The sequence below is a fragment of the Schistocerca serialis genome, unplaced genomic scaffold (genome assembly GCF_023864345.2).
Source record: "Schistocerca serialis cubense isolate TAMUIC-IGC-003099 unplaced genomic scaffold, iqSchSeri2.2 HiC_scaffold_1363, whole genome shotgun sequence".
NCBI lineage: Eukaryota > Metazoa > Arthropoda > Insecta > Orthoptera > Acrididae > Schistocerca > Schistocerca serialis.
In genome coordinates, this window is record NW_026047584.1 from 8,623,858 (window position 1) to 8,641,499 (window position 17,642).

Sequence of the window (17,642 nt, forward strand, 5' to 3'; positions counted from 1 at the left end):
TAATGCTTATATTATGAAAAAAAAATAAAAAAACAACAGATAGGCTGTCATTTATGAAACTGTTTCGAAATCAACTACATCCATACTATTGACTCTACCACGATAAATCATAAGCACTTGCCCGGAGTTTAAAAATTCCAGTTCTTCATTGCTGAGGGCAGAGAAGCGCGCTGGCAGATATATTTTGCTGTCCTTGACGTACACGACAACTGCTGCTCCAAATTTTGTAGTTGTACGCCTGGCGCTGAGAATAAGATACTTCTCTCCCTGTTCCAGCGCCGACAGCCGCTGAGTAGGTTTTGCGTTTCCGCCCTCGCCTAGCTGTTTCAAGCTCTGTAAATGAGGAGCATCCCTATTCTCTTTAGTTACACAGCAGTCAGTCCCTACAGATAGAAAAACAAAATGTGACAATTAGTAGTAGGTAATATATGTTGAACTTACATTTTCTGGAGAGTTGTCTGTATCTTTCTCCAAAAAGAAGATGAAGAAAACACAAAGTGTCAGTTGATGACGACAGTGCCGACCACGACAGTCGTAGACTCCTGCAGCAAAGGTGATGTTCAGAATAATAGCAAATGTTAGCCGCTTGTCTCCTGGTTATATACCGAGCAAGCAGTTGAAGAAGGAAAAAAAAAAAAACAGAATATTCGCTTTCAGAGCATTCGCAGAGGGAGTGAGAGGGACAAACTGACGCCGCCTCCTACTGATATTGTACCGATGCCAAAATATTCGCGGAGGTAGTGAGAGTGATATGGGTAAACTAACGCCACCCCCTACTGCTGTTATGCTTAATGTTTTTGTTGCTATAAAAGAAACAATCAGGCGCTACTGCTGCTACTGCTAATTATGAAACCACCTCCTACAGATCTGCGTATGGCTTTTTACAGTAAACTTTGGCAACGATCTCTGCCCTCCTCAGGCACTGAGATACACGCTGAAGACCAAAAAATACGTCATACGAGCAGTCTCTGGGCATGTGTACGAAAGTTTAAGTTTTTTTTGTCCTCCTCCACGCAGCCTCCAGCGTGATGATGGTAATAGCAGTATTACGTAACACACGTGTGGCGTGGTATGGAGGAGGACATGGCATTGACCTCCTCCGCATGTGCACAACAAAAAAAAAAAAACGCTGCGACAGCTGCTCTCCCGCCACGTGCTGGAGAGCCGATGTTATTTCAGATGTTCCGAAACAGATGCCAAACCTCCTGCCCGTGTTCTCGTCGCTGTTATTGTTGATATCTGCTGGCTCCCTGCGTGCACATTACGTGCTCACACATACAGTTTAACTTCTGGAGGAAGAACAATACTGTTTTCTGCATTTTACAACACGCCTTTCGAAAATAATAAAGAATTTCCTTTTGTTTTCTTCTTCTTCTTCTTCTTCTTTCAACTGTAGATGTTAATAGTTTAGCCGTGCTAGCAGGAAGACTGTGATATGATGAGAGGAGGGGGATAATAATAAAAAAAAAAAAAGGGTGCTCGTACACATAACACATAAAACGAGATGCTTTTAGAGAAATACTATCAGTCGATATTGTTCCACTGAGCAGGTTTACGCTATTGTAGTTTCTGTAGAATCAATCATCATCTTGTCGTGCTTCAGGTAAGAGAAATTTTTCTTGTCACATACGCACATACAACGATTTCAGTCACAGCAGTAGTATGCCACCGCTGACTTTTCTTTCTTTCTTTCTTTCTTCTTACCTCTTCCTCTCACAGAATGAAGATAGCATTCATAGATCTGCAAGGATTCAAAGATGATGCAAATAATTTTGTGCCTAAACAAGCAGCTGCTATCATAGTAGATGGAATGCATGTTATTGCAGAGGAATATGTCACTATCGCTCAAGTTGTAGCCTTTAACAGCCTATCAGAAAAGACTCAGAAGATAAACTCGTGGCTGACACGTAATCATCACCACGAGCACTGGGGAATGGACGGCGTGTCATTACTTACTGCAAGGAATACTTTGTGGGAGTTGTGTAAATGCTGTGATTATATTATGGTAATGGGACAAGAAAAAGTAGAATGGACATCTGCTTTACTGGGTGTGCATCATGGTAGAGTAGTCAACATGCAATCTTTCGAGTGTCCTTCATTGAAAACTCTGAGAACATCTTTTAATATTCCTGAAAATCGATTGTTAGCAAAGACTAATGCAAGACTTATTATGAGATGGTACTTTGAGAATAATAAAAATTCTTCTTAGAATATATGTGTGTTCTTTCGTTTTTATTTATTTTTTATTTCCCTCCCTTCTTTTTCTTCCCGCACTCCAGTCCATATAAGCAATCATTCCATCAAAATTCTGTCATTACAAAGATATATTGTCTTCCATAAGGAACACGCATTAAGGAGAGAGCATGATGCAAGCTGCTATTGCTCATGAGCTTCATCGTCCTGCTCGTCGAACGTATCCTAGGAGACCGGTTATCACAAAAGGACTTGATGATCTCCATCAGGCAGACTTAGTTGACATGATTGCATATTCAAAGTGGAATTCTGGATATAAATATTTATTAACAGTAATTGATGTTTACTCCACATACGCATGGGTTGCTGCTCTAAAGACAAAATCTGGGGTTGCAGTTGCTGTTGCTATTAAAAATATATACACAAAAAGCAAGCGAATCCCAGTACATTTACAAACTGATCTTGGGAAAGAATTCTACAATACTAGCTTTAAAAAGTTAATGCAACAACTCAGAATTAATCATTATTCCACTTTTTCAAATATGAAAGCTTCTGTAGTCGAACGCTTTAACAGAACTCTCAAGGGTCTTATGTTCAGAAAATTTACTGCTCAGGGCTCATACAAATGGATTAAGATTGTACAAGATCTGGTCACACAGTATAATCACACGAAACACAGAACAATTCAAATGAGGCCGGTGGACGTAAAAGATAATAGCCTTCTATCTACTGTGTATAACAAAATCAAAATGATTGATCCACGTCGCTCAAAACTCAAAACTGGTGATTACGTCAGAATTAGTAAACAGAAAACAGTCTTTGACAAAGGATACACTGCCAACTGGTCCACGGAAATTTTCAAAATACGTAAAGTGCAAGAAACCAATCCGAGAACATATCTCCTTGAAGATTACAAATCTCAGCCCATAGCTGGAGCTTTCTATGCAGAGGAGCTACAAAAAACAAAATATCCATCAACATACATTGTTGAGAAAATCATACGTAAGAATGGAAATAAGGTACTGGTAAAGTGGCTTGGATTCAGCGGTGCACACAACAGCTGGATTAATTTGCAAAAATAATATGTATAATAAATGTTGAATTACATCTTACATATACCGGTTTAGGTGTGTGTGTGTGTGTGTGTGTGTGTGCGCGCACGTGTGCGTGCGTGCCTGCGTAGCCCCGCCAGCTGGAAGGCTGCCAAGTGTGACGTAATGAACAGATGACTAGAGACGGCAGCTTGGGTACGGTACCGCTGCTAACATTAGCTGCGTATATACGTCCCAAAATGTGTCCCAAAAGCCCCATTACATACATACATACAAGAAGACCGTTTCTTCTTACTGTCTATGTTTTGAACCATTCCATTGACACTAGTTATAGATTCCGATGCTTCACTCCAGGTTTACTATATCCCTTGGACCATCTTATTGACGATGAAACACAGAAATTGCATCGGAATAAAATAGAAAAGGAACAATGCCGACTTAAGTACAATAAGTACAGGTTAACTGTATCCCTCAGACCTTCTTATTGACAATGAAACACAGATTTTGCATCGGAATTAAATACAAAAGGCACAATGCCGACTTAAGTACAAGAAGACTGACTCTTCTTACCGTCTAGGTTTTGAACTATTCCTGTGACACTAGTTATAGATTCCGATGCTTCACTTCAGGTATGCTGTATCCCTCTGACCTTATTGCCGATGAAACACAGAAATTGCAACAGAATTAAATACAAAAGGCCCAATGCCGACTTAAGAACAAGAAGACTGACTCTTCTTACTGACTATGTTTTGAACCATTCCTGTGACACTAGTTATAGATTCCGATGCTTCACTTCAGGTATGCTGTATCCCTCTGACCTTATTGACGATGAAACACAGAAATTGCATCGGAATAAATACAAAAGGCACAATGCGAACTTAAGTACATGAAGACCGACTCTTCTTATTGACAATGATTTGAACCATTCCTGTGACACTAGTTATAGATTCCGATGCTTTACTTCAGGTTTACTGTATCCCTTGGACATTCTTAATGACTATGAAACACAGAAATTGCATCGGAATTAAATACAAAAGGCACAATGCTGACTTAAGTACAAGAAGACCGACTCTTCTTACTGTCTATGATTTAACCATTCCTGAGACAATAGTTATAGATTCCGATGCTTCACTCCAGGTTTACTATATCCCTTGGACCTTCTTATTGACGATGAAACAGAGAAATTTCATCGGAATTAAACACAAAAGGCACAATGCCGACTTAAGGACAAGAAGACTCACTCTTCTTACTGACTATGTTTTGAACCATTCCTGTGACACTAGTTATAGATTCCGATGCTTCACTTCTGGTTTACTGTATCTTTCTGACCTTATTGCCGATGAAACACAGAAATTGCATCAGAATTAAATACAAAAGGCCCAATGCCGACTTAAGAACAAGAAGACTGACTCTTCTTACTGACTATGTTTTGAACCATTCCTGTGACACTAGTTATAGATTCCGATGCTTCACTTCACGTTTACTGTATCCCTCTGACCCTCTTATTGACTATGAAACACAGAAATTGCATCGGAATTAAATAGAAAAGGCACAATGCCGGCTTAAGTACAAGAAGACTGACCCTTCTTACTGTCTATGTTTTGAACCATTCCTGTGACACTAGTTATAGATTCCGATGCTTCACTTCAGGTTTACTGTATCCCTTGGACCTTCTTATTGACGATGAAACACAGAAATTGCTTCGGAATTAAATACAAAAGGCACAATGCCGACTTAAGGTCTAGAAGACTGACTCTTCTTACTGACTATGTTTTGAACCACTCCTGTGGCACTAGCAATAGATTCCGATGCTTCACTTCGGGTTTACTGTATCCCTCTGACCTTCGTATTGACGATGAAACACAGATATTGCATCGGAATTAAATACAAAAGGCATAACGCCGACTTAAGTACATGAAGACTGACTCTTCTTACTGTCTATGATTTGAACCATTCCATTGACACTACTTGTAGATTCCGATACTTCACTTCAGGTTTATTGTATCCCTCTGACCTTCCTATTGACGATGAAACACAAAATTGCATCGGAATTCAATAGAAAAGGCACAATGTCGACTTAAGTACAAGACGACTGACTCTTCTTACTGACTATGTTTTGAACCATTCCTGTGACACTAGTTATAGATTCCTATGCTTCACTTCAGGGTTACTGTATACCTTGGAACTTCTTCTTGACGATGAAACACAGAAATTGCATCGGAATTAAATACAAAAGGCACAATGCCGACGTAAGTACAAGAAGACTGACTCTTCCTACTGTCAATGTTTTGAACCATTCCTGTGACACTAGTTTGGGATTCCGGTTAACTGTATCCCTCAGACCTTCTTATTGACAATGAAACACAGAAATTACATCGGAAATAAATACAAAAGGCACAATGCCGACTTAAGTACAAGATAACTGACTCTTCTTACAGTCTATGTTTTGAACCATTCCTGTGACACTAGTTTTAGATTCCGATGCTTCACTTCAGGTTTACTGTATCCCTCTGACCTTATTGCCGATGAAACACACATATTGCATCGGAATGAAATACAAAAGGCACAATGCAGACTTAAGGACAAGAAGATTGACTCTTCTTACTGACTATGTTTTGAACCATTCCTGTGACACTAGTTATAGATTCCGATGCTTCACTTCAGGTTTACTGTATCCCCCTGATCTTCTTATTGACTATGAAACACAGAAAATGCATCGGAATTAAATACAAAAGCCACAATGCCGACATAAGTAGAAGAAGACTGCCCCTTCTTAGTGTCTATGTTTTGAACCATTCCTGTGACACTAGTTATAGATTCCGATGCTTCACTTCCGGTTTACTGTTTCCCTTGGACATTCTTATTGACGATGAAACACAGAAATTGCATCGGAATTAAATACAAAAGGCACATTGCCGACTTAAGTACAAGAAGACTGACTCTTCCTACTGTCTAATTTTTGAACCATTTCTGTGACACTAGTTACAGAGTTCGATGCTTCACTTCAGGTTTACTGTATCCCTTGGACCTTCTTATTGACAATGAATCACAGAAATTGCATCGGAATTATATACAAAAGGCATAATGCCGACTTAAGTACAAGAAGACTGACTCTTCTTTCTGTCTATATTTTGAACCATTCCAGTGACACTAGTTATAGATTCCGATGCTCACTTCAGGTTTACTGTATCCCTTGTACCTTCTTATTGACGATGATACACAGAAATTGCATCGGAATTAAATACAAAAAGCACAATGCGGACTTAAGTACAAGAAGACTGACTCTTCTTACTGTCTATGTTTTGAACCATCACTGTGACACTAGTTGTAGATTCCGATGCTTCACTGCAGGTTTACTGTATCCCTTGGACCTTCTTATTGACGATTAAGCACAGAAATTCCATCGGAATTAAATACAAAATGCACAATGCCGACTTAAGGACAAGAAGACTGAAATTTCTTACTGACAATGCTTTGAACCATTCCAGTGACACTAGTTATAGATTCCGACGCTTCACTTCAAGTTTACTGTATCCCTCTGACCTTCTTATTGACGTTGAAACACAGAAATTGCATCGGAATTAAATACAAAAGGCGCAATGCCGACTTAAGTACATGAAGACCGACTCTTCTTACTGAGATTGATTGAACCATTCCTGTGACACTAGTTATAGATTCCGATGCTTCACATCAGGTTTACTGTATCCCTTGGACATTCTTATAAACAATAAAACACAGAAATTGCATCGGAATTGAATACAAAAGGCACAATGCCGACTTATGTGCAAGAAGACTAACTATTCTTACTGTCTATATTTTGAACCATTCCTGTGACACTAGTTATAGATTCCGATGCTTCACTCCAGCTATACTGTATCCCTAGGACCTTCTTAATGACGATGAAACACAGAAATTGCATCGGAATTAAATACAAAATGCACAATGCCGACTTAAGTACAAGCAGACTGACTCTTCCTACTGTCAATGCTTTGAACCATTCCTGTGACACTAGTTATAGATTCCGATGCTTCACTCCAGGTTTACTGTATCCCTTAGACCTCCTTATTGACGATGAAACACAGAAATTGCAACAGAATTAAATAGAAAAGGCACAATGCCGACTTAAGTACACGAAGACTGACTCTTCTTACTAACTTTGTTTTGAACCATTCCTGTGACACTAGTCAAGATTCCGATGCTTCACTTCAGGTTTACTGTATACCTTGGACGATCTTATTGACGATGAAACACAGAACTTGCATAGGAATTAAATACAAAAGGCACAATGCCGGCTTAAGGACAAGAAGACTGACTCTTCCTACTTTATATGTTTTGAACCATTCCTGTGACACTAGTTATAGATTCCGATGCTTCACTTCAGGTTTACTGTATCCCTCTGACCTTCTAATTGACAATGAAACACAGAAATTGCATCGGAATTAAATACAAATGGCACAATGCCGACTTGAGTACAAGAAGACTGACTCTTCCTACTGTCTATGTTTTGAACCATTCCTGTGACACTAGTTACAGATTCCGATGCTTCAATTCAGGTGTACTGTATCCCTCTGACCATATTTACGATGAAACACAGAAATTGCATAGGAATTAATTACAAAAGGCACAACGCCGACTTAAGTACAAGAAGACTGGCTCTTCTTACTGACTATGTTTTGAACCATTCCTGTGACACTAGTTATAGATTCCGATGCTTCACTTCAGGTTTACTGTATCCCTTGGACCTTCTTATTGACGATGAAACACAGAAATTGCATGGGAAATAAATAGATAAGGCACAATGCCGACTTAAGTACAAGAAGACTGACTCTTCTTACTGATTATTGTTTGAACCATTCCTGTGACACTAGATATAGATTCCGATACTTTGCTTTAGGTTTACTGTGTACCTTGGACCTTCTTATTGACAATGAAACACAGAAATTGCATCGGAATTAAATACAAAAAGCACAATGCCGACTTAAGTACAAGAAGACTGACTCTTCCTATTGTCAATGCTTTGAACCATTCCTGTGACACTAGTTTTGGATTCCGATGCTTCACTTCAGTTTAACTGTATCCCTCAGACCTTCTTATTGACAATGAAACACAGATATTGCATCGGAATTAAATACAAAAGGCAGAATGCCGACTTAAGTACAAGAAGACTGACTCTTCTTACCGTCTATGTTTTGAACCATTCCTGTGACACTAGTTATAGATTCGGATGCTTCTCGTCGGGTATACTGTATCCCTCTGACCTTATTGCCGATGAAACACAGAAATTGCATCGGAATTAAATATAAAAGGCCCAATGCCGACTTAAGAACAAGAAGACTGACTCTTCTTACTAACTATGTTTTGAACCATTCCTGTGACACTAGTTATAGTTTGCGATGCTTCACTTCAGGTTTACTGTATCCCTCTGACCTTCTTATTGACTATGAAACACAGAAGTTGCATAGGAATTAAATACAATAGCCACAATGCCGACTTAAGTACTAGAAGACTGACCCTTCTTGCTGTCTATTTTTTGAACCATTCCTGTGACACTAGTTATAGATTCCGATGCTTCACTTCAGGTTTATTGTTTGACTTGGACCTTCTTATTGACGATGAAACACAGAAATTGCATCGGAATTAAATACAAAAGGCACAAGGCCGACTTAAGTACGTGAAAACAGACTCTTCTTACTGTCTATGTTTAGAACCATTTCTGTGACACTTGTTTTAGATTCCGATGCTTCACTCCAGGTTTACTATATCCCTTGGACCTTCTTATTGACGATGAAACAAAGAAATTGCATCGGAATTAAATACAAAAGGCACAATGCCGACTTAAGGACAGTAAGACTGACTCTTCTTACTGACTATGCCTTGAACCATTCCTGTGACACTAGTTATAGATTCCGATGCTTCACTTCAGGTTTATTGTATCCCTCTGACCTTCTTATTGACGATGAAACTCAGAAATTCCATCGGAATTAAATACAAAAGGCACAATGCCGACTTAAGTACAAGAAGACCGTTTCTTCTTGGTGTCTATGTTTTGAACCATTCCATTGACACTAGTTATAGATTCCGATGCTTCACTTCAGGTTTACTGTATCCCTTGGACCTTCTTATTGACGATGAAACACAGATATTGCATCGGAATTAAATAGAAAAGGCACAATGCCGACTTAAGTACAATAAGTACAGGTTAACTGTATCCCTCAGACCTTCTTATTCACAATGAAACACAGATTTTGCATCGGAATTAAATACAAAAGGCACAATGCCGACTTAAGTACAAGAAGACTGACTCTTCTTACCGTCTATGTTTTGAACCATTCCTGTGACACTAGTTATAGATTCCGATGCTTCACTTCAGGTATACTGTGTCCCTCTGACCTTATTGCCGATGAAACACAGAAATTGCAACGGAATTAAATACAAAAGGCCAAATGCCGACTTAAGAACAAGAAGACTGACTCTTCTTACTGACTATGTTTTGAACCATTCCTGTGACACTAGTTATAGATTCCGATGCTTCACTTTGGGTTTACTGTATCCCTCTGACCTTCTTATTGACTATGAAACACAGAAATTGCATCGGATTAAATACAAAAGCCACAATGCCGACTTAAGTACAAGAAGACTGACTCTTCCTACTGTCTATGTTTTGAACCATTCCAGTGACACTATTTATAGATTCCGATGTTTCACTTCCGGTTTACTGTATCCCTTGTACCTTCTTATTGACGATGAAACACAGAAATTGCATCGGAATAAATACAAAAGGCACAATGCGAACTTAAGTACATGAAGACCGACTCTTCTTATAGACAATGATTTGAACCATTCCTGTGACACTAGTTATAGATTCCGATGCTTTACTTCAGGATTACTGTATCCCATGGACATTCTTAAAGACGATGAAACACAGAAATTGCATCGGAATTAAATACAAAAGGCACAATGCCGGCTTAAGTACAAGAAGACTGACTCTTCTTACTGTCTATGATTTGAACCATTCCTGTGACAATAGTTATAGATTCCGATGCTTCACTCCAGGTTTACTATATCCCTTGGACCTTCTTATTGACGATGAAACACAGAAATTTCATCGGAATTAAACACAAAAGGCACAATGCCGACTTAAGGACAAGAAGACTCACTCGTCTTACTGACTTTGTTTTGAACCATTCCTGTGACACTAGTTATAGATTCCGATGCTTCACTTCTGGTTTACTGTATCCCTCTGACCTTATTGCCGATGAAACACAGAAAATGCATCGGAATTAAATTCAAAAGGCCCAATGCCGACTTAAGAACAAGAAGACTGACTCTTCTTACTGACTATGATTTGAACCATTCCATTGACACTACTTGTAGATTCCGATACTTCACTTCAGGTTTATTGTATCCCTCTGACCTTCCTATTGACGGTGAAACACAGAAATTGCATCGGAATTAAATAGAAAAGGCACAATGTCGACTTAAGTACAAGACGACTGACTCTGCTTACTGTCTATGTTTTGATCCTTTCCTGTGACACTAGTTATAGATTCCGATGCATCACTCCAGGTTTACTATATCCCTTGGACCTTCTTATTGACGATGAAACACAGAAATTTCATCGGAATTAAACACAAAAGGCACAATGCCGACTTAAGGACAAGAAGACTCACTCATCTTACTGACTATGTTTTGAACCATTCCTGTGACACTAGTTGTAGATTCCGATGCTTCACTTCTGGTTTACTGTATCCCTCTGACCTTATTGCCGATGAAACACAGAAATGGCATCGGAATTAAATACAAAAGGCCCAATGCCGACTTAAGAACAAGAAGACTGACTCTTCTTACTGACTATGTTTTGAACCATTCCTGGGACACTAGTTATAGATTCCGATGCTTCACTTCAGGTTTACTGTATCCCTCAGACCTTCTTATTGACTATAAAACACAGAAATTGCATCGGAATTAAATAGAAAAGGCACAATGCCGGCTTAAGTACAAGAAGACTGACCCTTCTTACTGTCTATGTTTGAACCATTCCAGTGACACTAGTTATAGATTCCGATGCTTCACTTCAGGTTTACTGTATCCCTTGGACCTTCTTATTGACGATGAAACACAGAAATTGCATCGGAATTAAATACAAAAGACACAATGCCGACTTAAGTACAAGAAGACTGACTCTTCTTACTGTCTATGATTTGAACCATTCCTGTGACAATAGTTATAGATTCCGATGCTTCACTCCAGGATTACTATATCCCTTGGACCTTCTTATTGACGATGAAACACAGAAATTTCATCGGAATTAAACACAAAAGGCACAATGCCGACTTAAGGACAAGAAGACTCACTCGTCTTACTGACTTTGTTTTGAACCATTCCTGTGACACTAGTTATAGATTCCGATGCTTCACTTCTGGTTTACTGTATCCCTCTGACCTTATTGCGATGAAACACAGAAATTGCATCGGAATGAAATTCAAAAGGCCCAATGCCGACATAAGAACAAGAAGACTGACACTTCTTACTGACTATGTTTTGAACCACTCCTGTGACACTAGCAATAGATTCCGATGCTTCACTTCGGGTTTACTGTATCCCTCTGACCTTCTTATTGACGATGAAACACAGATATTGCATCGGAATTAAATATAAAAGGCATAATGCCGACTTAAGTACATGAAGACTGACTCTTCTTTCTGTCTATGATTTGAACCATTCCATTGACACTACTTGTAGATTCCGATACTTCACTTCAGGTTTATTGTATCCCTCTGACCTTCCTATTGACGATGAAACACAGAAATTGCATCGGAATTAAATAGAAAAGGCACAATGTCGACTTAAGTACAAGAAGACTGACTCTTCTTACTGTCAATGGTTTGAACCTTTCCTGTGACACTAGTTATAGATTCTGATGCTTCACTCCAGGTTTACTGTATCCCTTGGACCTTCCTATTGACGATGAAACACAGAAATTGCATCGGAATTAAATACAAAAGGCACAATGCCGACTTAAGTACAAGAAGACTGACTCTTCTTACTCACTATGCTTTGAACCATTCCTGTGACACTTGTTATAGATTCCGATGCTTCACTTCAGGGTTACTGTATACCTTGGACCTTCTTATTGACGATGAAACAAAGAAATTGCATCGGAATTAAATACAAAAGGCACAATGCCGACTTAAGTACAAGAAGACTGACTCTTCCTACTGTCAATGCTTTGAACCATTTTTGTGACACTAGTTTTGGATTCCGATGCTTCACTTCAGGTTAACTGTATCCCTCAGACCTTCTTATTGACAATGAAACACAGATATTAAATCGGAATTAATTACAAAAGGCACAATGCCGACTCAGGTACAAGAAGACTGACTCTTCTTACCGTCTATGTTTTGAACCATTCCTGTGACACTAGTTATAGATTCCGATGCTTCACGTCAGGTATACTGTATCCCTCTGACCTTATTGCCGATGAAGCACAGAAATTGCATCGGAATTAAATACAAAAGGCCCAATGCCGACTTAAGAACAAGAAGACCGACTCTTCTTACTGACTATGTTTTGAACCATTCCTGTGACACTAGTTATAGATTCCGATGCTTCACTTCAAGTTTACTGTTTCCCTTGGACCTTCTTATTGACGATGAAACACAGAAATTGCATCGGAATTAAATACAAAAGGCACAATGCCGACTTAAGTACGAGAAAACAGACTCTTCTTACTGTCTATGTTTTGAACCATTTCTTTGACACTAGTTATAGATTCCGATGCTTCACTCCAGGTTTACTATATCCCTTGGACCTTCTTATTGACGATGAAACAAAGAAATTGCATCGGAACTAAATACAAAAGGCACAATGCCGACTAACGGACAGGAAGACTGACTCTTTTAACTGACTAGGCTTTGAACCATTCCTGTGACACTAGTTATAGATTCCGATGCTTCACTTCAGGTTTATTGTATCCCTCTGACCTTCTAATTGACGATGAAACTCAGAAATTCCATCGGAATTAAATACAAAAGGAACAATGCCGACTTAAGTACAAGAAGACCGTTTCTTCTTACTGTCTATGTTTTGAACCATTCCATTGACACTAGTTATAGATTCCGATGCTTCACTCCAGGTTTACTGTATCCCTCTGACCCTCTTATTGACGATGAAACACAGATATTGCATCGGAATTAAATACAAAAGGCATAATTCCGACTTAAGAACATGAAGACTGACTCTTCTTACTGTCTATGATTTGAACCATTCCATTGACACTACTTGTAGATTCCGATACTTCACTTCCGGTTTATTGTATCCCTCTGACCTTCCTATTGACGATGAAACACAAAATTGCATCGGAATTAAATTGAAAAGGCACAATGTCGACTTAAGTACAAGAAGACTGACTCTTCCTACTGTCTATGCTTTGAACCATTCCAGTGCCACTAGTTATAGATTCCGATGTTTCACTTCAGGTTTACTGTATCCCTTGTACCTTCTTATTGACGATGAAACACAGAAATTGCATCGGAATAAATACAAAAGGCACAATGCGAACTTAAGTACATGAAGACCGACTCTTCTTATTGACAATGATTTGAACTATTCCTGTGACACTAGTTATAGATTCCGATGCTTCACTTCAGGTATGCTGTATCCCTCTGACCTTATTGCCGATGAAACACAGAAATTGCAACAGAATTAAATACAAAAGGCCCAATGCCGACTTAAGAACAAGAAGACTGACTCTTCTTACTGACTATGTTTTGAACCATTCCTGTGACACTAGTTATATATTCCGATGCTTCACTTCAGGTTTACTGTATCCCTCTGACCTTCTTATTGACTATGACACACAGAAATTGCATCGGATTAAATACAAAAGCCACAATGCCGACTTAAGTACAAGAAGACTGACTCTTCCTACTGTCTATGCTTTGAACCATTCCAGTGCCACTAGTTATAGATTCCGATGTTTCACTTCAGGTTTACTGTATCCCTTGTACCTTCTTATTGACGATGAAACACAGAAATTGCATCGGAATAAATACAAAAGGCCCAATGCGAACTTAAGTACATGAAGACCGACTCTTCTTATTGACAATGATTTGAACCATTCCTGTGACACTAATTATAGATTCCGATGCTTTACTTCAGGTTTACTGTATCCCTTGGACATTCTTAATGACGATGAAACACAGAAATTGCATCGGAATTAAATACAAAAGGCACAATGCTGACTTAAGTACAAGAAGACCGACTCTTCTTACTGTCTATGATTTGAACCATTCCTGAGACAATAGTTATAGATTCCGATGCTTCACTCCAGGTTTACTATATCCCTTGGACCTTCTTATTGACGATGAAACAGAGAAATTTCATCGGAATTAAACACAAAAGGCACAATGCCGACTTAAGGACAAGAAGACTCACTCTTCTTACTGACTATGTTTTGAACCATTCCTATGACACTAGTTATAGATTCCGATGCTTCACTTCTGGTTTACTGTATCTTTCTGACCTTATTGCCGATGAAACACAGAAATTGCATCAGAATTAAATACAAAAGGCCCAATGCCGACTTAAGAACAAGAAGACTGACTCTTCTTACTGACTATGTTTTGAACCATTCCTGTGACACTAGTTATAGATTCCGATGCTTCACTTCACGTTTACTGTATCCCTCTGACCCTCTTATTGACTATGAAACACAGAAATTGCATCGGAATTAAATAGAAAAGGCACAATGCCGGCTTAAGTACAAGAAGACTGACCCTTCTTAGTGTCTATGTTTTGAACCATTCCTGTGACACTAGTTATAGATTCCGATGCTTCACTTCAGGTTTACTGTATCCCTCGGACCTTCTTATTGACGATGAAACACAGAAATTGCATCGGAATTAAATACAAAATGCACAATGCCGACTTAAGGTCTAGAAGACTGACTCTTCTTACTGACTATGTTTTGAACCACTCCTGTGGCACTAGCAATAGATTCCGATGCTTCAATTCGGGTTTACTGTATCCCTCTGACCTTCGTATTGACGATGAAACACAGATATTGCATCGGAATTAAATACAAATGGCATAATGCCGACTTAAGTACATGAAGACTGACTCTTCTTACTGTCTATGATTTGAACCATTCCATTGACACTACTTGTAGATTCCGATACTTCACTTCAGGTTTATTGTATCCCTCTGACCTTCCTATTGACGATGAAACACAAAATTGCATCGGAATTCAATAGAAAAGGCACAATGTCGACTTAAGTACAAGACGACTGACACTTCTTACTGACTATGTTTTGAACCATTCCTGTGACACTAGTTATAGATTCCTATGCTTCACGTCAGGGTTACTGTATACCTTGGAACTTCTTCTTCACGATGAAACACAGAAATTGCATCGGAATTAAATACAAAAGGCACAATGCCGACATAAGTACAAGAAGACTGACTCTTCCTACTGTCAATGTTTTGAACCATTCCTGTGACACTAGTTTGGGATTCCGGTTAACTGTATCCCTCAGACCTTCTTATTGACAATGAAACATAGAAATTACATCGGAAATAAATACAAAAGGCACAATGCCGACTTAAGTACAAGATAACTGACTCTTCTTACTGTCTATGTCTTGAACCATTCCTGTGACACTAGTTTTAGATTCCGATGCTTCACTTCAGGTTTACTGTATCCCTCTGACCTTATTGCCGATGAAACACACATATTGCATCGGAATTAAATACAAAAGGCACAATGCAGACTTAAGGACAAGAAGATTGACTCTTCTTACTGACTATGTATTGAACCATTCCTGTGACACTAGTTATGGATTCCGATGCTTCACTTCAGGTTTACTGTATCCCTCTGACCTTCTTATTGACTATGAAACACAGAAAATGCATCGGAATTAAATACAAAAGCCACAATGCCGACATAAGTAGAAGAAGACTGCCCCTTCTTAGTGTCTATGTTTTGAACCATTCCTGTGACACTAGTTATAGATTCCGATGCTTCACTTCAGGTTTACTGTATCCCTTGGACCTTCTTATTGACTATGAAACACAGAAAATGCATCGGAATTAAATACAAAAGCCACAATGCCGACATAAGTAGAAGAAGACTGCCCCTTCTTAGTGTCTATGTTTTGAACCATTCCTGTGACACTAGTTATAGATTCCGATGCTTCACTTCCGGTTTACTGTTTCCCTTGGACATTCTTATTGACGATGAAACACAGAAATTGCATCGGAATTAAATACAAAAGGCACATTGCCGACTTAAGTACAAGAAGACTGACTCTTCCTACTGTCTAATTTTTGAACCATTTCTGTGACACTAGTTACAGAGTTCGATGCTTCACTTCAGGTTTACTGTATCCCTTGGACCTTCTTATTGACAATGAATCACAGAAATTGCATAGGAATTATATACAAAAGGCAAAATGCCGACTTAAGTACAAGAAGACTGACTCTTCTTTCTGTCTATATTTTGAACCATTCCAGTGACACTAGTTATAGATTCCGATGCTCACTTCAGGTTTACTGTATCCCTTGTACCTTCTTATTGACGATGATACACAGAAATTGCATCGGAATTAAATACAAAAAGCACAATGCAGACTTATGTACAAGAAGACTGACTCTTCTTACTGTCTATGTTTTGAACCATCACTGTGACACTAGTTGTAGATTCCGATGCTTCACTGCAGGTTTACTGTATCCCTTGGACCTTCTTATTGACGATTAAGCACAGAAATTCCATCGGAATGAAATACAAAATGCACAATGCCGACTTAAGGACAAGAAGACTGACATTTCTTACTGACAATGCTTTGAACCATTCCTGTGACACTAGTTATAGATTCCGATGCTTCACTTCAAGTTTACTCTATCCCTCTGACCTTCTTATTGACGGTGAAACACAGAAATTGCATCGGAATTAAATACAAAAGGCGCAATGCCGACTTAAGTACATGAAGACCGACTCTTCTTACTGAGATTGATTGAACCATTCCTGTGACACTAGTTATAGATTCCGATGCTTCACATCAGGTTTACTGTATCCCTTGGACATTCTTATAAACAATAAAACACAGAAATTGCATCGGAATTGAATACAAAAGGCACAATGCCGACTTATGTGCAAGAAGACTAACTATTCTTTCTGTCTATATTTTGAACCATTCCTGTGTCACTAGTTATAGATTCCGATGCTTCACTCTAGGTTTACTGTATCCCTTGGACCTCCTTATTGACGATGAAACACAGAAATTGCAACGGAATTAAATAGAAAAGGCACAATGCCGACTTAAGTACACGAAGACTGACTCTTCTTACTAACTTTGTTTTGAACCATTCCTGTGACACTAGTCAAGATTCCGATGCTTC